This window comes from Pan troglodytes, chromosome 14, assembly GCF_028858775.2.
Source record: "Pan troglodytes isolate AG18354 chromosome 14, NHGRI_mPanTro3-v2.0_pri, whole genome shotgun sequence".
Lineage (NCBI taxonomy): Eukaryota > Metazoa > Chordata > Mammalia > Primates > Hominidae > Pan > Pan troglodytes.
In genome coordinates, this window is record NC_072412.2 from 9,100,214 (window position 1) to 9,119,487 (window position 19,274).

At 52.5% G+C, this 19,274-nt stretch overlaps 2 pseudogenes; both read right to left on the reverse strand.

Moving 5' to 3' along the window:
- Positions 1 to 11,388: 11,388 nt before the first annotated feature.
- LOC134808239 (uncharacterized) lies at positions 11,389 to 12,610 on the reverse strand (annotated as a pseudogene).
- Positions 12,611 to 13,427: 817 nt separating this feature from the next.
- Positions 13,428 to 15,006, reverse strand: LOC134808206 (tektin-4-like; annotated as a pseudogene).
- Between the last annotated feature and the right edge of the window lie 4,268 nt (positions 15,007 to 19,274).

A 19,274-nucleotide genomic window follows, 5' to 3' on the forward strand; every position in this document is an offset into this window, starting at 1 on the left:
TGAGCTGCTGGGTGATGGCAGTAAGAACATGTGGTAGATTATTGATGAACGTGGGGACTCTGAGGAATCCTCAGAGGAGGACACGGGAGAGCCCAATGGCTTCATTGATTGCCCATCACGGTGAGGACAGGGAAATGGGAGCTTGTGGGATTCTGGTGATGACAGAGGTGAGTGTGGTGAAGCCCTAGGGGATGGTGAATGGTAGCTCCGGATCCCTGGTGAGGAGCTTCCCCTTAAGCCTGAGTTTCTGATAGGGGAGAGGGAGAAGCTGGGTGAAGCTCGCATGGACCTTGGGGAGTCCGGGCTGGGGGACCGTTCATAAGAAGAGCCAGACAAGACCCTACTGTTCTTAGGTGCAGACATGATTAGGAAACCTGCAGCTCCCAGGGGCCCCTACTAATTTTCTAACTCGCAGAAAGAAGAAGTGTGTGTGCGTGTGTGTGTGTGGGTGTGTGTGCGGTGTGAGGTATGTGCCCCTTAAGAAAATGGAAATCAACCAACCAATGAGACAGACAGACAGACAGACAGACAGACAGAGATTCACTTGCCCAAGTGTTCTGTCCTGTCCTCTGAATCCGCTTCCGAGTCGCAAGACGCTGTGAGCTCCAAGTCCACGCAGACCGCCAAACGCTCCGGCCGCTGATCCGCTCCGCGAAGATCTGAGTACAGGCCAGCCAGGGTGGGTTTAAATAGCCTCGGGCGCAGCCTAGCAGCGGAAAGGGCGGAGCTTCACTCCTCCTTTCCATCAGTCACCCCCAACTTTCCCAGGCTACACCTCGTGGGAAACTGTTCTCCTGCTTTGATTTCATGCGCCACCTTTGGGACAATCTAAGAACTTACAAGTTTTCTTGGCCAGATATGTTAGGAATTGTATGCACTGAAACACTGAAAACCAACTAGTGGTTCTGTGGTTCCCACGTTGTGGTTTTGACACCAGCAGCATCCTTGCCACAATCAAAACCCGGAGATCCACAGATCTGCGTTGTAACAAGACCTCCCCCTGACCCTGATGCATGGCAGTTTAAGAAGTCTTTCCGTGTAAGCGAAAAGACTTTGAAGAAAAGGTGGAGATATGCGTTGTATAAACATTCTTTTGCTCTGGAACCACGTAGAGACTTGGGAGCCAGTTGGGTGGAGCATTCGTTGGATGAGGGTGCTCGGGTTAGGAATATCAAGGTGTGGCTCCAGATAATCCAATCATCTAATTAAGATTCCAGTTATGCTCATCTGTTTCAAAATTCCGTTTGGGTAAATTCTTTTAGTCAGACTGAGAATGGCAAAGCCTCAACCCCAATTTCCAGGGAGGGTTGAGAGCCTCAGGTGGAGTTGATCACCAATAGCCTATGGTTTAACCCATCATGCCTATAGAATGAGGTCTCCATAAAAACCCGAAAGGACTGGGATCAGAGAGCTTCTGGATAACACTTCCTGGAAGGTAGTGCGCCCCTCCCCACATGCCGGGCCCCACATTAATTTCTGAACTTTTTGCAATGTCCGCTAAAATACAACGGCAACTGTAAGTGCTTCCCTGCGTGCTGTGAGCTCTTCCAGCAAATGAATGCAACTAAATCTGGGAGTGGTGGCAACCTGATTTATAGCCAGTTGCTGAGAAGCACAGGTAAAACCACGTAGGGCTTCCCATTGTTATTAGTGTGGGAGGCCTGTGTGGCGGGACCCGGGCCTTTGGAATCTAATGCTATGTCCCGGTAGGTAGCGTCACCATTGAATTAGAAGACACACATATGTTGAGAATAATCTTTCTGGTCATTTGCTGCATGTCTTATTTACAATATGTAATCAAATTCTTTATCCTGACCTTATGGCACCTGGGTTGAGAACCATGATTTGAACCAAACATTGGTCTGTCACGTTCTGAGTTTGAAACTTTAGTTTGCCTTTAGCGTTTTGCTATTGCTTTTTCGTTTTCTTTTGTTTCGTTTCGTTTCCAAGTTCTGGGGTATATGTGCAGGATGTGCAGATTTGTTATTAGGTAAACGTGTGTCATGGTGGTTTGCTGCACCTGTCAACCCATCACCTAGGCATTAAGCCCAGCATGCAGTAGCTGTTCTTCTTAACGCTCTGCCCCCCGAAAGGCCCCAGTGTGTGTTGTTCCCCTTCCTGTGTCCATGTGATCTCCTTTTTCAGCTCCCATTATAAGTGAGAATGTGGCGTTTGGTTTTCTTTCCCTGGATTAGTTTGCTGAGGATAATGACCACACATCACCACTGTTTTTGTTTTTTTAGTATAAAGAGTAGTATTTTATTGAATAAGATTTGCTCCCAGAAAAATAAGCTTAAATCTACAATGAATGCCAGACTCTACAGCAGAAAGCAATTTTCTCACTTTTCCACACACAATGGTTCCTACTATGTGAAAAAAAGCCAGAAAATTTCATTCACAAATGTACTACTCTGTCTCAAAACATCTCACATAATCATGCACTCGACTAAAGCCATTAGATCAGTTCTTCAGTCAGGTTAAAGAAGTATCCCTCTAATAACTGACTTTTATAATGGTATCAATATCCACTCCCAGTCAGTCTGCCGTGGTTAATGGTGTACAGCATGACTGAATACAATGGAATTGATGACGCCCATATCCACGGACAAACCGTGACTTATGATGGTTTGATTTATGATTTTTCAAAGTTATGATGGGTTTATTGGACTATTAGATGCGTTTCTGAGTTACACTGGGTTTATGAGCATGCGACCCTAGACTCCAGAAACAGCTGTATAAGGAAAAACAGGTGTACCTAATAAACATATGCTTAGTGACTTGGGATAAACCAATAGATGTGCACAACTGATGGAGAGCCGTGAAAGAGAGATAGCGGTAAATAGTTACAATAACACAATTTTCCTGCACCTGTCGTGGATTTCCCCAAAAAAATGCAGAATGTGGGATGCACCTAAGGCATATGAAAGAGAGAGGGCAGAAGGAGTAAGAGAGAAGTAGGAGGAAGGAAGGAAGGAAGGAAGGAAGGAAAGAAGGAAGGTAGGAAGGAAGGAAGGAAGGAAGGAAGGAAGGAAGGAAGGAAGGAAAGAAGGACGAAAGGAAGGAGAAAACACCCGGTGTTACTAAAACCCCCCAAAAAAATGGTTTCCCCCTGTGGGTAAGACTACAATGTGGATGAATCTTGAAAATATTGTGCTACGTGTTATGTCAGTCATAACAGCTCACCTATTGTGCAATTCCGTTTATAGGAAATGTCTACAATATGGAAATCTATGCGTATGGGATTGATGGCACTAGGTAGTTGCTACCTAGGGCTGAGGGTCAGGGAGAGGGTTTGAGACAGAATGAGGAGTGACTAATGTCTACAGGGTTTTTCTCTGGTCGGGGGTGATAAGACGTTCTACAATGGATTGCGAATTATAATTGAATGTGCACAACCACAGGTATACTAAAAGCCACTCAATTCATGACTTTTAATGGGGGAATCTTAAGTGGCGCACTCTCATGGAGACCACGGCAGACCTAGTGAGAGAGAAAAAGGTGAGTAAATATCTGAAACGGAGGCAGAAACAGAGAGAACGAAAAGCCCTGTGAAAGGAAGGGAGAGCGAAAAGGGAAAATGGTCCTATTTAGAAATGACAGATGTGAAACGGGTTCACATCAACAGTGTCACTGCCAGGAAGGAGGGTCATGCTAGCCATGTCACCGGTAGTGTGGCCCGCAGGGACGCCGACCTGCTGGAGCGTCGTGCCAGCATGGGCTCTGGCAGCCACGTGGGCCAGCAGGAGGGACCCGCTGCACAGCTGTGGGGTGAGGATAGACTGGGTGGTGATATCGGCCATTACAGGGGCCTCTTCTGCTGGCAAGAGTGTGACAGTAGCAAGTAGATGGACAGGCCTGCGTGTGAGGACGGAATGCAGGAGGGGCTCTTGTGCGGCTGGGCGTGGGGCCCTCACGGGAACCGTGGAGAAATGGCCAGGTAACTGCGTCATGTGGGCTAGTAGATTGGCCAGGGCTTCGAACTGAAGGACAATAACGGGGAGTAGCTGTCAGGCCCTGGGAGTGTCTGAGTGTAAGTGGAGATGGGTTTGGGGTCACTGAGGGATGCGTGAGAGCCATCCCTGTGTAGGTACAGGTCATAGGGAGATAGTCTCGTGAGGCCTGTGAGTGTCTATGGTTGCCCTGGGTGCCTGGGGCTGACTGTGGCAGAAATCTGGGGAAGGCTGGAGAGAAGCTGGGAGGCCCAGGAGAGTCCCTTAAGGCAGGGGGTGAAGAGGTGAAAGAAATGGGGGAGGGTGGCAGTAAGGTCCGTGAGTTTGTAGATGATTCCTGGGTGCGGGAAGCTGACTCCAGGTGCAATCTGGAGATGGTTGGAGAGTAGCAGAGAGAGACAGAAGAGTCCCTGAGGGCTGGGGGTGAGAACATGAGGGAGACTGGGGAGTAAGTCAGTGAAATTCGTGAGTTCGGTGGTGTATCGTGGGTGCCTGGAACTGACTCCAGCTGGAATCTAGAGAAGTTTTGAGAGTAGCTGAAAGAGACACAAGAGTCCCTGTGGGCTGAGGGCAAAGACCTGAGAGAGATCAGGGAGGACCTCAGTGAAGTCTGTGAGTCTGTAGGTGATTCCGGAGTGTGGGAGGCTGACTCCCGCTGAAATCTGGGCGTGGTGGGAGAGTAGCTGGGACAGACAGGAGAGTCCCAGGGGGCTGGGGGTGAAGACATGAGAGAGACTGGGGAGTAACTCAGCGAAACTGCTGAGTTTGGTGGTGATACCTGGGTGCCTGGAACGGACTCCCGCTGAAATCTGGGCATGGATGGAGAGTAGCTGGGACACACAGGAGAGTCCCTGAGGGCTGGGGGTGAAGACATGAGAGAGACCGGGGAGTACCTCAGTGAAACTGGTGAGTTTGGTGGTGACTCCGGGGTGCCTGGAACTGACCCCAGCTGAAATGTGGGCGTGGTTGGAGAGTAGCTGGGACAGACGGGAGAGTCCCTGAGGGATGGTGAAGACATGAGAGAGACTGGGGAGTAACGCAGTGAAATTGGTGAGTTTGATGGTGATTCCTGGGTGCCTGGAACTGACTCCCGCTGAAGTGTGGGCGTGGTTGGAGAGTAGCTGGGACACACAGGAGAGTCCCTGAGGGTTGGAGATAAAGACGTGCTAGAGACTGAGGAGTAACTGAGTGAAATTGGTGAGCATGGTGGTGAGTCCGGGGTGCCTGGAACTGACTCCAGCTGAAATGTGGGCGTGGTTGGAGAGTAGCTGGGACAGACGGGAGAGTCCCTGAGGGATGGTGAAGACATGAGAGAGACTGGGGAGTAACGCAGTGAAATTGGTGAGTTTGGTGGTGATTTCTGGGTGCCTGCAACGACTCCCGCTGAAGTGTGGGCGTGTTTGGAGAGTAGCTGGGACAGACAGGCGAGTCCCTGAGGGTTGGAGATAAAGACGTGCTGGAGACTGGGGAGTAACTCAGTGAAAGTGGTGGGCTTGGTGGTGATCCCTGGGTTCCTGGAACTGACCCGCGCTGAAATGTGGGCGTGGTTGGAGAGTAGCTGGGACAGACTGGAGGGTCCGTAAGGGCTGGGGGTGAAGACGTGAGAGAGACTGGCGAGGATCCCACTGAGGTCTGTGAGTTTGTAGGTGTTTCTGGGGTGTGGGGTAGAGACTGCCGCTGAAATCTGGGCGTAGTTGGAGAGTAGCTGGGACAGACAGGCGAGTCATGGGTGGCTGGGGGTGAGCTGCTGGATGATGGCAGTAAGAACATATGGTATATTATTGATGAATGAGGTGACTGTGGAGAATCTCCAGAGGAGGACACGGGAGAACACAATGACATGAGTGACTGTCCTGCTTGGTTAGGAAAGGGAAACGTAAAGTTGTGGAGTTCTGTTGATGATGGATGTGAGAGTGGTGAAGCCCTGCGGGGTGATGTAGAGTACTTCCACATCCCTGGTGAGGAGCTGCCCCTTGGGTCTGAGTTTCTGGGAGGGGAGAGGGAGAAGCTGGGTGAGGCAGGCATGAATCTTGAGGAGTCAGGGCTGGGGGACCGCTCATATTCTCCCGAGACGTGTGAGTCTCTGGGGGACTCCTGGGTGCATGGGACTGACTCCCGCAGGAACCTGGGGATGGCTGGAGAGTAACTGGGAGCCACAGGAGAGTCCCTGAGGCCTGGGGGTGAAGAGATGAAAGACACAGGGGTGGAGCACCGTGAGGCTCCTGAGTTTGTAGGTGATTCCTGGGTGTGGGGGGCTGACTCCAGCTGAAATCTGGGGTTGTTTGGAGAGTAGCTGGGAGGCACAGGAGACCCCCCGAGAGCTGGGGGTGAGCTGCTGGGTGATGGCAGTAAGAACATGTGGTATATTATTGATGAACGTGGGGACTCTGAGGAATCCTCAGAGGAGGACACGGGAGAGCCCAATGGCTTCATTGATTGCCCATCACGGTGAGGACAGGGAAATGGGAGCTTGTGGGATTCTGGTGATGACAGAGGTGAGTGTGGTGAAGCCCTAGGGGCTGGTGAATGGTAGCTCCGGATCCCTGGTGAGGAGCTTCCCCTTAAGCCTGAGTTTCTGATAGGGGAGAGGGAGAAGCTGGGTGAAGCTCGCATGGACCTTGGGGAGTCCGGGCTGGGGGACCGTTCATAAGAAGAGCCAGACAAGACCCTACTGTTCTTAGGTGCAGACATGATTAGGAAACCTGCAGCTCCCAGGGGCCCCTACTAATTTTCTAACTCGCAGAAAGAAGGAGTGTGTGTGCGTGTGTGTGTGTGTGTGTGCGTGTGTGTGCGGTGTGAGGTATGTGCCCCTTAAGAAAATGGAAATCAACCAACCAATGAGACAGAGAGACAGACAGACAGACAGACAGACAGAGATTCACTTGCCCAAGTGTTCTGTCCTGTCCTCTGAATCCGCTTCCAAGTCGCAAGACGCTGTGAGCTCCAAGTCCACGCAGAGTCCGCCAAACGCTCCGGCCGCTGATCCGCTCCGCGAAGATCTGAGTACAGGCCAGCCAGGGTGGGTTTAAATAGCCTCGGGCGCAGCCTAGCAGCGGAAAGGGCGGAGCTTCACTCCTCCTTTCCATCAGTCACCCCCAACTTTCCCAGGCTACACCTCGTGGGAAACTGTTCTCCTGCTTTGATTTCATGCGCCACCTTTGGGACAATCTAAGAACTTACAAGTTTTCTTGGCCAGATATGTTAGGAATTGTATGCACTGAAACACTGAAAACCAACTAGTGGTTCTGTGGTTCCCACGTTGTGGTTTTGACACCAGCAGCATCCTTGCCACAATCAAAACCCGGAGATCCACAGATCTGCGTTGTAACAAGACCTCCCCCTGACCCTGATGCATGGCAGTTTAAGAAGTCTTTCCGTGTAAGCGAAAAGACTTTGAAGAAAAGGTGGAGATATGCGTTGTATAAACATTCTTTTGCTCTGGAACCACGTAGAGACTTGGGAGCCAGTTGGGTGGAGCATTCGTTGGATGAGGGTGCTCGGGTTAGGAATATCAAGGTGTGGCTCCAGATAATCCAATCATCTAATTAAGATTCCAGTTATGCTCATCTGTTTCAAAATTCCGTTTGGGTAAATTCTTTTAGTCAGACTGAGAATGGCAAAGCCTCAACCCCAATTTCCAGGGAGGGTTGAGAGCCTCAGGTGGAGTTGATCACCAATAGCCTATGGTTTAACCCATCATGCCTATAGAATGAGGTCTCCATAAAAACCCGAAAGGACTGGGATCAGAGAGCTTCTGGATAACACTTCCTGGAAGGTAGTGCGCCCCTCCCCACATGCCGGGCCCCACATTAATTTCTGAACTTTTTGCAATGTCCGCTAAAATACAACGGCAACTGTAAGTGCTTCCCTGCGTGCTGTGAGCTCTTCCAGCAAATGAATGCAACTAAATCTGGGAGTGGTGGCAACCTGATTTATAGCCAGTTGCTGAGAAGCACAGGTAAAACCACGTAGGGCTTCCCATTGTTATTAGTGTGGGAGGCCTGTGTGGCGGGACCCGGCCCTTTGGAATCTAATGCTATGTCCCGGTAGGTAGCGTCACCATTGAATTAGAAGACACACATATGTTGAGAATAATCTTTCTGGTCATTTGCTGCATGTCTTATTTACAATATGTAATCAAATTCTTTATCCTGACCTTATGGCACCTGGGTTGAGAACCATGATTTGAACCAAACATTGGTCTGTCACGTTCTGAGTTTGAAACTTTAGTTTGCCTTTAGCGTTTTGCTATTGCTTTTTCGTTTTCTTTTGTTTCGTTTCGTTTCTAAGTTCTGGGGTATATGTGCAGGATGTGCAGATTTGTTACTAAGGTAAACGTGTGCCATGGTGGTTTGCTGCACCTGTCAACCCATCACCTAGGTATTAAGCCCAGCATGCAGTAGCTGTTTTTCTTAACGCTTTGCCTCCCGAAAGGCCTCATTGTGTGCTGTTCCCCTTCCTGTGTCCATGTGATCTCCTTTTTCAGCTCCCATTATAAGTGAGAATGTGGCGTTTGGTTTTCTTTCCCTGGATTCGTTTGCTGAGGTTAATGACCACACATCACCACTCTTTTTGTTTTTTAGTATAAAGAGTAGTATTTTATTGAATAAGATTTGTTCACTGAAAAATAAGCTTAAATCTACAATGAATGCCAGACTCTACAGCAGAAAGCAATTTTCTCACTTTTCCACACACAATGGTTCCTACTAATTGAAAAAAAAGCCATAAAATTTCATGCACAAATGTACTACTCTGTCTCAAACATCTCACATAATCATGCACTCGACTAAAGCCATTAGATCAGTTTTTCAGTCAGGTTAAAGAAGTATCCCTCTAATAACTGACTTTTATAATGCTATCAATATCCACTCCCAATCAGTCTGCCATTGTTAATGGTGTACAGCATTACTGAATACAATGGAATTGATGACGCCCATATCCACGAACAAACCGTGACTTATGATGGTTTGATTTATGATTTTTCAACGTTATGATGGGTTTATTGGACTATTAGATGCGTTTCTGAGTTACAGTGGGTTTATGAGTATGCAACCCTAGACTCCAGAAACAGCTGTATAAGGAAAAACAGGTGTACCTAATAAACATATGCTTAGTGACTTGGGATAAACCAATAGATGTTCACAACTGATGGAGAGCCGTGAAAGAGAGATAGCGGTAAATAGTTACAATAACACAATTTTCCTGCACCTGTCGAGGATTTCCCCCAAAAAATGCAGAATGTGGGATGCACCTAAGGCATATGAAAGAGAGAGGGCAGAAGGAGTAAGAGAGAAATAGGGGGAAGGAAGGAAGGAAGGAAAGAGAGAAGGTAGGAAGGAAGGAAGGAAGGAGAGAAGGAGGAAAGGAAGGAGAAAACACCCGGTGTTACTAAAATCCCCCCAAAAAACTTGTTTCCCCCTGTGGGTAAGCCTACAATGTGGATGAATCTTGAAAATATTATGCTACGTGTTATGTCAGTCATAACAGCTCACCTATTGTGCAATTCCGTTTATAGGAAATGTCCACAATATGGAAATCTATGCATATGGGATTGATCGCACTAGGTAGTTGCTACCTAGGGCTGAGGGTCAGGGAGAGAGTTTGAGGCAGAAGGAGGAGTGACTAATGTCTACAGGGTTTTTCTCTGGTCGGGGGTGATAAGACGTTCTACAATGGATTGCGAATTATAATTGAATGTTCACAACCACAGGTATTCTAAAAGCCACTCAATTCATGACTTTTAATGGGGGAATCTTATGTGGCACACTCTCTTGGAGACCACGGCAGACGTAGTGAGAGAGAAAAATGTGAGTAAATATCTGAAACGGAGGCAGAAACAGAGAGAAGGAAAAGCCCTGTGAATGGAAGGGAGAGCGAAAAGGGAAAATGGTCCTATTTGGAAATGACAGATGTGAAACTGGGGTTCACATCAACAGTGTCACTGCCAGGAAGGAGGGTCATGCTAGCCGTGTCACCGGTAGTGTGGCCCGCTGGGACACCGACCTGCTGGAGCGTCGTGCCAGCATGGGCTGTGGCAGCCACGTGGGCCAGCAGGAGGGTCCAGCTGCACAGCTGTGGGGTGAGGATAGACTGGGTGGTGATATCGGCCATTACAGGGGCCTCTTCTGCTGGCAAGAGTGTGACAGTAGCAAGTAGATGGACAGGCCTGCGTGTGAGGACGGAATGCAGGAGGGGCTCTTGTGCGGCTTGGTGTGGGGCCCTCACGGGAACCGTGGAGAAATGGCCAGGTAACTGCGTCATGTGGGCTAGTAGATTGGCCAGGGCTTCGAACTGAAGGACAATAACGGGGAGTAGCTGTCCGGCCCTGGGAGTGTCTGAGTGTAAGTGAAGATGGGTTTGGGGTCACTGAGGGATGCGTGGGAGCCATCCCTGTGTAGGTACAGGTCATTGGGGGATAGTCTCGTGAGGCCTGTGACTGTCCAGGGTTGTCCTGGGTGCCTGGGCCTGACTGTGGCAGAAATCTGGGGAAGGCTGGAGAGAAGCTGGGAGACCCTGGAGAGTCCCTGAAGGCAGGGGGTGAAGAGGTGAAAGAAATGGGGGAGGGGGTTGCAGTAAGTTCCGTGAGTTTGTAGGTGATTCCTGGGTGCGGGAAGCTGACTCCAGGTGAAATCTGGAGATGGTTGGAGAGTAGCTGAGAGAGACAGAAGAGTCCCTGAGGGCTGGGGGTGAGAACATGAGGGAGACTGGGGAGTAAGTCAGTGAAACTCGTGAGTTCGGTGGTGTATCGTGGGTGCCTGGAACTGACTCCAGCTGGAATCTAGAGAAGTTTTGAGAGTAGCTGAAAGAGACACAAGAGTCCCTGTGGGCTGAGGGCAAAGACCTGAGAGAGACCAGGGAGGACCTCAGTGAAGTCTGTGACTCTGTAGGTGATTCCGGAGTGTGGGAGGCTGACTCCTGCTGAAATCTGGGCGTGGTGGGAGAGTAGCTGGGACAGACAGGAGAGTCCCAGGGGGCTGGGGGTGAAGACATGAGAGAGACAGGGGAGTAACTCAGCGAAACTGATGAGTTTGGTGGTGATACCTGGTTGCCTGGAACTGACTCCCGCTGAAATCTGGGCATTCCTGGAGAGTAGCTGGGACACACAGGAGAGTCCCTGAGGGCTGGGGGTGAAGACATGAGAGAGTCGGGGGCCCCCAGTGCGCTCTGGAGAGTCATGCTGCCTGTTTTGTCTGAGCTCTGATCCAAGAACCCCCATCCTTGGTGGTCACCAGTACCCAAATCCTGCTCAAGGACTTGGGACTCAATGGTGGTAAAGGCCACGCTGAGGCCCTAGATTCAGAGCCCTGCCTGCCAGGCCAGGGCTCTTGGGGACCTCCCGGGCGGTCAATGCTCCCCAGACCACCTCCTGCCTCCATCATCCCCACAGCTCCTCCTGCTTAGTCATGGGTGTTCCAACACCCTGCGATCATACCCAGTGTCACCTGGTTTTACATAGGTTTACGGAGAGGTGACACTTGCTTCTGGGGTCCTTTGGGATAAGTGGGACAGAGGAGAAAGGTGTTGAGGGCCCAGGTCAGGTGATGAGAGGGGGCACAGTGGTTTGCAGGAGCGGGAGCCATCTTCGGGGTTGAGGGTGCCCCATTTTGTGCAGGTGGTGCTGCAGCTTGTGCCGCGCGTCCTCCAGCTCCTCACAGCGGCGCCCGAAGGCCAGGTTCACGGCCTCACACTGGAGTCCCAGGTCCTCGGAGGTTTTGCGAAGGCTGCAGTCCACCAGCACCCACAGGTTGGCCGAGTCCAGGCGCTCGCGCTGGGCGCGGCGCAGATTGTCCTGCGTGAACTTGGTCCAGGTCTCCGGGGTGGAGGCGCTGCGGGGTGGGAGACAGCCAGGGGAGGGTCGGGAGGCTCTGCCAAATGCTGGGGGCCCTGCCACGCCCCCATTCCCTGTCTGTGCCCCATGCTCCTGGAGGAACTGCATGGACTCCAATGCACCCCGTGCAGACCCACGAAGCCCAGTCCCCCAAGCTGCCTGCCTCCGAGTGCCCCCCGCCCACAACTCCCCTGAGTCCTCCCACACCCTACCCACCCCGGGCACTTAGTCCCCTCCTGCCCCCGCAACCCCGTTCCCAGCACCGCTGCCCCCGAGGCCCCCTCTGCAGCACCTCCGTCCCCCGCAGCCTCCCTTCCCTAGTACCCAGCGCCCGCGTCCGCTTCTCGCACCCAGGAGTTTGCCGCGCTCAAGTGGGCGGTGGTCGCGCTCCCTCTGCTGGCCTTGGGTGGAAATGCAATCCTGCCGGCGCCTGGGGCTGACCCCACCCCACCCTGTCCTGTCTATGGGCAACCAGGCTGTGCACGCGCTGGGCACTTGAGGAGGTCTTGCTCGCTTACTCATGCCAGGGGCAGACAGTTGCCCAAGTGCCCTCGGGGGCGAGGGCCTCTGGGCCAGGCTGGGGGAAGGAGCCCCGCTGGGGCCCCCAGGCAGAGGGAGGCGAGACCACAGCCAGGGCAAGCGCGGGGGCAGAGCTGGCCCCCCCTCTCTTGGAAGGTGGTGGAGTGCCAGATGAGTCTACACCTCGGTGCTCTGGCTGTGGTGGCGCCCGCAGGTCTTGTCGAGGTTGTAGGCCTCCACCTTGTCCGACCAGTGCATCTTGCAGATCTCCGTGTGCTCCCGGTTCAGTCTGGGGCGGGGTGGGGCAGGGCATTGGTGTGTGGCCAGGGAGGGCCCCGCCGGGGACCCTCCATGCTGCAGGCTAGGCCTTCATGCCCGCTTCAGGAGGGAGCTCTGGGCCGGCTGTCCTCGTGCTCAGCAGTGACCAAGAGCTGCCGCCCATGCTGGGGGGCTGCAGATCAGTTGTGGCACTGGGCTTTGGCCACTCAAACTCAGGCTGGGCCGGAACCTCCCCCACCCAGCCCTGTGCTCCCACTGTGACCTGGGACAGCCCCTGCCGGCTCTGAGCTTCAGGGTCCTGTCGTTCAATGCCTTGCCCCAGGACCAGCCGTGGGTGGGGTCAGGAGTCATCCCTTGGGCAGCCCTCGACCCACCAGATCTGGCTCACTGCTTGCACGATGGCTCTCTTCAGCACCTCCTGAATGTTCCGGATGAGCTCAGCTTCCTGAGGGAGGAGACGCCCTGAGCACCAGAGCCGGTCCTTGGTGAGGATCCCAGGAGGCCCAGCTGCTGCAGGCCTTGGTCTACACCTGAGCAACCAGAAGGAGTTGAATGCCGGGCCTGAGCTCTGACTGTGCAAGTTCTGCTCTCTCTCTGGGTTTATCCTGGGCTTTTGGGCATTCTCCTTGGTGCATTGTAAGTGGGGTGTTTTCCTCCAGGGCCTTCTATGGGCTGCTGGGAAGGTCCCTCAGCGGCAGTTCCCACGCCCCAGGCCTCAAGAGTCATCACTGCGGCTCACTCACTGCACCCAGGAACGTTGGCCTGCCCCTGGCCTCTGGACAGCCCCTGAGGACCCTAACTCTGGGGGCCCAGATGCCCGCCCAGGCTGCCCCTCAGGGTTCTGTGTTGGGAAAGACCATCCTCACACCAAGAACAGGAGGAAGACCCTGTGTTTCTTCTTACTGCCTGGCCAGTTTAATTTTCTGTGTGTAGGAACAAGCCTTTTTTCCCTGTGATTGGGGTCTTTGCCTGGACCACCAGCTACCTCCTTGTGTGCCAGGGCCCGAGTCCTGCACCCCTCTGTCCCTGGGTTTTCCTCTTCCTGCACTGTCAGTGTCTCCGTCACTTCGCAGGCACCCTTGTTGCAGGCAGAGGGTTTGTGGGAGCTGCAGCAGTTCTTGAGGCACTGAGAGGGTGCAGGGGCATAGGCCTGCAGAAGGGGAAGGGAGGGAGGAGGGAAGGCATGAGGGGAGGGAGGGACTCAAGGGTTCTTGCCTGAGTTTGGGGGTATGGCAGGAGACCAGCTTCCTCCACCCCACATCTTTCACAAATGTCTACAGGCCTTTAGTGGTTCTCATGGAGGCCCCAGGCTCTGAGAGCTCAGGGAATTCTCCAGAGCCAGCATCAGGGCCAGGACTGAGTTACTCTCTCACCCTATGGGGTTGCCCCATAGACAAGCTGGGCTGGATTGGGAAGTTACAGGTGACATGGAGAAGGGGACCTGTGGGTGCAGATCTTCGTGTCCCCGGCTCTGTATAGGATGAATGGGAGCAGTAGATCCCAGCCTATCCCACCCTACCTGTCCACACCCGCAGTGCTGGCCCAGACCTGGGTTTCCACCTCGGGAGCAACTGTCCCAACCAGGGAGCATCTCTGGGGAGCCCAGGGTCAGGATGACTATGCCAGGACTCAAAGGGATTGGAGGACGACAGGAGAAACAGCTGCTTGGAAGTCAGGGGCCTTCTGGGGCAAAACTGCCTCCTGTCACTAAGGGGCCAGATTTCGGGACTCAGGGGTCTCACGCACAGAGGGCTGGTCTCCCGTGTGCTTGCAGCAGCACGTGGCTTGTCCACATGAACTGCCGGGGGCTCCTCCTCTCTGTGCCCACAAGTCCTGGCCACCCAAGGCTGCTGGCACCTTCAGCAGCTCCGTCTCCACATGGTCACGCACGAGGTTGGCGTGCTGGTGGCGCTGGCTGCACTGCATGTTGTCAGTGGCGATGGAGAAGGGCACCTCCATGGCATCCAGGGCGCGCTCCAGCCGTTTCTTCTGGGCCAGCAGCAGGTCGGTCTCCGCAGCCAGCGCCTCCACCTCGCGCTGCAGCTCCGACTTCCAGCTGTGCGTGTCCTGCAGTCGCTCGCCCACTCTGCACGTGGAGTCTTGCTGTGTCGGCTGCGTCAGCGCATGGGTCTCTGCGGCCAGCTGATGGCTCTCATGCCCCTGCAGCTCCCGCTCTGCTGGTTGCAGTCGGCGAAGGCCTGGTGGTAGCGAGCATAGCAGTTCTGGAACCACACCTCCAGCCGGCGGTGGCCAGGCCGGAGGACGTGTAGGCGCCCGTGTTGCGGGCCACGTCATACTCTTTGCAGGGCAGCTCGCAGGGCGGCACTTTCTGCGGGGCCGGCTCTGGTAGGAGCACATCCGTCTGCACCATGGTGTCTGCCGCCCACCAGGACCAGGGGAGTGAGGAGTGTGTGTGGTCAGCTTGCTGCGGTCAGCCCAGTGCAGTCATCGGTCGGCTCCAACGGCTCAGTCCCAGAGCAGGACGCGGCTCCCAGTCGCTTGGGTGACGCAGTAAACCAAGAGCTTCCTGTTGCCAAGAAACGGGATCTCTTCTCCAGTGGCTAGGGGAGGGGTCATTCAGGGCGGTGGGCAGAATTGCCCTCTTAAAGGGCCAGGCAGCCCCAGCCCCACCTCGGGGCAATCAACAGTGGCCAAGGGTTCCTGTCACTTAGAGGATCCCAGGGCCAGCCCGTCTCCAGCCTCTGTGTCCCACCCTTAGGGTTCAGGGTGTGGGTGGGGACCTACTGCCCTGGCCCCTTCGTTGATTCATCCATTTGTTCCTGGTTTGCTCTCTGATCCTGTCCTGTGCGGAGCTCCGCGCTCAGGGTGAACAAGACAGAGGAGGCTCTGCCCACCTGCCCCCTCAGGGCAGAGGGCTGTGGTTGTTGTGTGGGTGTTGGGTGTGCTGAGTGATAGTGTTACTTGATGCCGTACAGGTGGCTGCTCTCCCTGCCCTCCTGGCCCCAACAGCAGCCTGGTAGCACAGGGAGGGTCCCAGGCCAGGCCCCCTCAGGGGCAGTCTGAGGCAGTTCCTGCAGGGACTCCGCTCCATTTTCTCCTGGACCTAGTGCCTGAGAGCCAGGCCCTGGCCTCTGGCCTTCTCCTCCCAAGTCCCAGCCAGGGTCCCCTCAGGCTGGGCACAGTGGGGAGGGAGGGAGTCTGAGTGTGCTTTTCCCTGGGGAGTTGAATTCAGCCTCTGGGTAAGTGTCCAGAGTCAGATGCCCAAATCTGCCCCACAGGGCGGAGGCAGGCTCTGTGCTGCGGAGGCTGCCCTGAAAGCCACCCAGGGCCATGCTGCCTGGCGGAGACTGGATGGGCAGTAAGCGCCCCAGGACACATCGGCCTCCCCCAAACCTGGGGCGAGGGGAGCCCCAGCCTAGGCGCGATTCCCCACGCAGCCAGCGGAGGGCGGCTTTGGTCTGGCGGTGAGAAGCCTGTGGCTCCTGGCTCGGCCTCCCCTCCGCCTGCCTGGTGCATGCACTCCTGGGGACCCCAGCCCCTCCAGCCTCCTCTTCCCTGAGAACCCCGCACCAGAAAGTCCTCGCTAGGAAGTCCATGCCTTTCCTACAGCACAGGCCACTGGGCCCCTGTTCCTTCCACCTTCACCTCCTCTCCCACCACAGCCCGCACCCTCACTCCAGCCACAGGAGCCGGGGCTCCTCCTGGGCCATTCCCACCACCCCGCCCAGGTCTCTCCAGCACCACCATGTGCCGGCCAGTGCCCTCCTCCTGGACCTGACCTCCCCCGGTCCTGACCTCTCCCGCGGCCAGAACCCTCAGTCCATGCTGCTGTCACCACGGTGTGCCTGGCCTGACACAGCCTCCTGATGGGGCTTTGAGGACAGCAGCCGGGAGACTTACCCCAACCCAGGCCGAGCCAGAACCTATTGCAGGTGGCCTGGGAACCTCTTCTCACTGTCCGTCAAGATTGGGAGGTCAGGGGACCTTCAGGGACTGGTGTGGTCTGAGAAACATCCTTGAGCCTCGCCATGACTCAGTTTCCCCAGATGGCAGCAGGCTGGAGCCCACGCAGGGCAGGATGCCAGGCTCCACCTTTTGTCTGGAACCTGCATTCACTGGGCACCTCTCTGTAGGCATAGCAGAGCAGAGCTGCCTGTTTCTGTCCCTGATCTGCAGCCCCAGGAGCCCGAGAGACCACTTAAGCCAAGGAGAAGGCCTCTGGGCCAGAGCCCAGCTCTGCGAAGTGGCAGACCTCTCAGCCTCCACTTCCAGGTGCCCTGAAGTCATTGGCAGGGGGTGCTGCCTACTTGGGGCTCCCAGACTAAGGGAACACATTCACCTGGTGACCACAATAGGCCCTGCAGGCTGAGGCACAGGATCTGACCAAGGACGCATCAGAGTTAGGGGACTGGGCCCTGACTCCTGCCAGCTGCAAACTCCCAAAGCCCCCAGCCCTCTCATGGGGTGAAGACACCCTGAAGGACACTCCAGTGTGCTCCCACCTCTGGGTTCTGCCAGCCAGAGAGTGGGACTCTCAGGCCACGTGTGTCTTGCTGGATCTCAGCTTCAGGGACCCAGGGTGCTGTCAGCTCTCTGAGACCTGGGTTGGGGGTGTCCATTAGAGCACCTTGGTCAGGACCCAGAGATGGGGAGGGCACGGCTAAGAGCACCCCAGGCAGTTGGCATCTCCAGAAAGCAGGAGATAGCGCATGGCTCTGTGACAGATGTCCCGTGACAGGGAGGATTGGAGGGACAGATGGACGTGCTCAGGGCTGAGGGGCAGACGAGACCACCAAAGGGCAACTTGGACAGTGGATGGCCCCAGGAAGGCCCCTGAACCCCATCCTGATTGATCCAGGGCCAGTGACCTTGGCCCAGACTGCAGGCCTGGGGACTCAGGTTCCTTTAGTTTCTTAAGAAACTACTATACTCCTTTTTGGCATAGCTGTACGATTTTACATTCCAACCAGTCATGTGTGAAAGCTCCAGTTTTTACTCATGCTCCCCAGCATTTGATGTTTTATTTTTATTTTAGCTATTCTGGTATATATGTGTTAGTCATTGTGGTCTTAATTTGCAAATTTCTAATGACTAATGACATTTAACATCTTTTCATGTTCATAATTAAATACCATCTGTATTCCTTTTCACATATGATTAGCACAAATGTGAAAAATCAGAACAAAATTTTTCACACAACTTCAAAATTTTTAGAACAATAGTCAAGGGAAAAGGTGTTTATTTAGAACAATGAAAACAATGAGACATTAACTTCCAGCTTAAATAAAGTTGATTGTGTGCATAAAAATGGTGAAAATATTGGACTTTCTTGGCAAAAGAAGAAAGGGGAAGACTTTATATTTTCTGACATAATATTTATCATTTGTCTTTGGTTTGTGTATTATGTGTATGATTTTGAAAAAATGCATCAAAGATATAACTTTCTGGTGTTTTCTTTGATATTATCCTTGCAAACAGAAAAGTTGGCACATGTTTCTGTATAAAACTGGTCAAAGTTGGCCTAGGAATGATCTTACATTGTACTTTCACTTTACATCATACTGTAAGAGTTTAATAATAGCTAAGGCATCAGCATTGATGTGGACTTATTATCCCTATTCAAGAGGTGGTGTGAGGTTTAGGAGAGTTATGTGCCCTTTATCATAAAACGAATCTATGAAGCATTTATATAAAAACCCAGTATTTCTGGTTTCAAATTCAGTACTCTGCCGTCTGCTTGATAGATTTGTTCGCAGGTTAGAGACATTTTATTGCATAACTTCCATGAAATATCACAGTTGTACTCTTGACTATGTTTGAATCACAAAAATACTTTAATCTGCACTCAGTTCTTGTAACTAAAATCTTCAGTTTGAATATGAATTTCACTTAAAGAACATCGCTAGAAATTTCAGAGAGAAAAAGATTTTACTTGCAGAATACAATCTGCATTTGCTTTGACAACTAGTTAGTTCACATATGTAAAATAAGTCTACTTGTCTGTATGCATAATTAAGATGTAACAGTAGTGTGGTAATGACTTGTTAAAGCAATTAGAATGGCAGTGGATCATGGCACAATTTACCTTAAAAGCCATGAGCAGAATACATCACAAGCTATGATACAATAAATAGTCATTAGGTTTAAAGTAGTATCCACATATAAAAACACAAAGCATATTTTAGCCCTTTAAATGAAAGCTTCATTCAGTCAATATTGGTCTTCCTGTAGATGCATTTATGAAACAAAACCACAAAACATACAGCTTACCCGCTTCTCAAAACTCATTGCATAATAGGTTGAGGGACTTCTCTACACCAGGACCTATTATTAAAACCAGTAAGTCCTCAGTGAAAATCATTTATTTGCCTGCAGTGTCATCTGATGTGTCTGTTGTAGGCAGCTGTGGCAGTGGTGGGTGGTTTAGTGACACGGACCCTGCCCACGTCTGTCCGTCCATCAGTGGGCTAGTGTCTCTCTGGCTGCCCCTGAGAAGGGTCTATAGGAGTTAACGGCATTAGCATGGGATTGAAAAGAAATCATCTTGAATTCAAACTTCCATTTCAGTATTCATTTCCAGCTAAGTTTGTGTAGCATGCTTAATGTTTCTGAAGCTCAATTTTAGTAATGGTAAAGTATATCTGCCTAAAAGACAGGGATACATCCCAGTTTTGTGTTTTTTTATTTTTATTTTATTGTATTTTTCTTGAGACGGATTTTTGCTCTTGCTGCCCAGG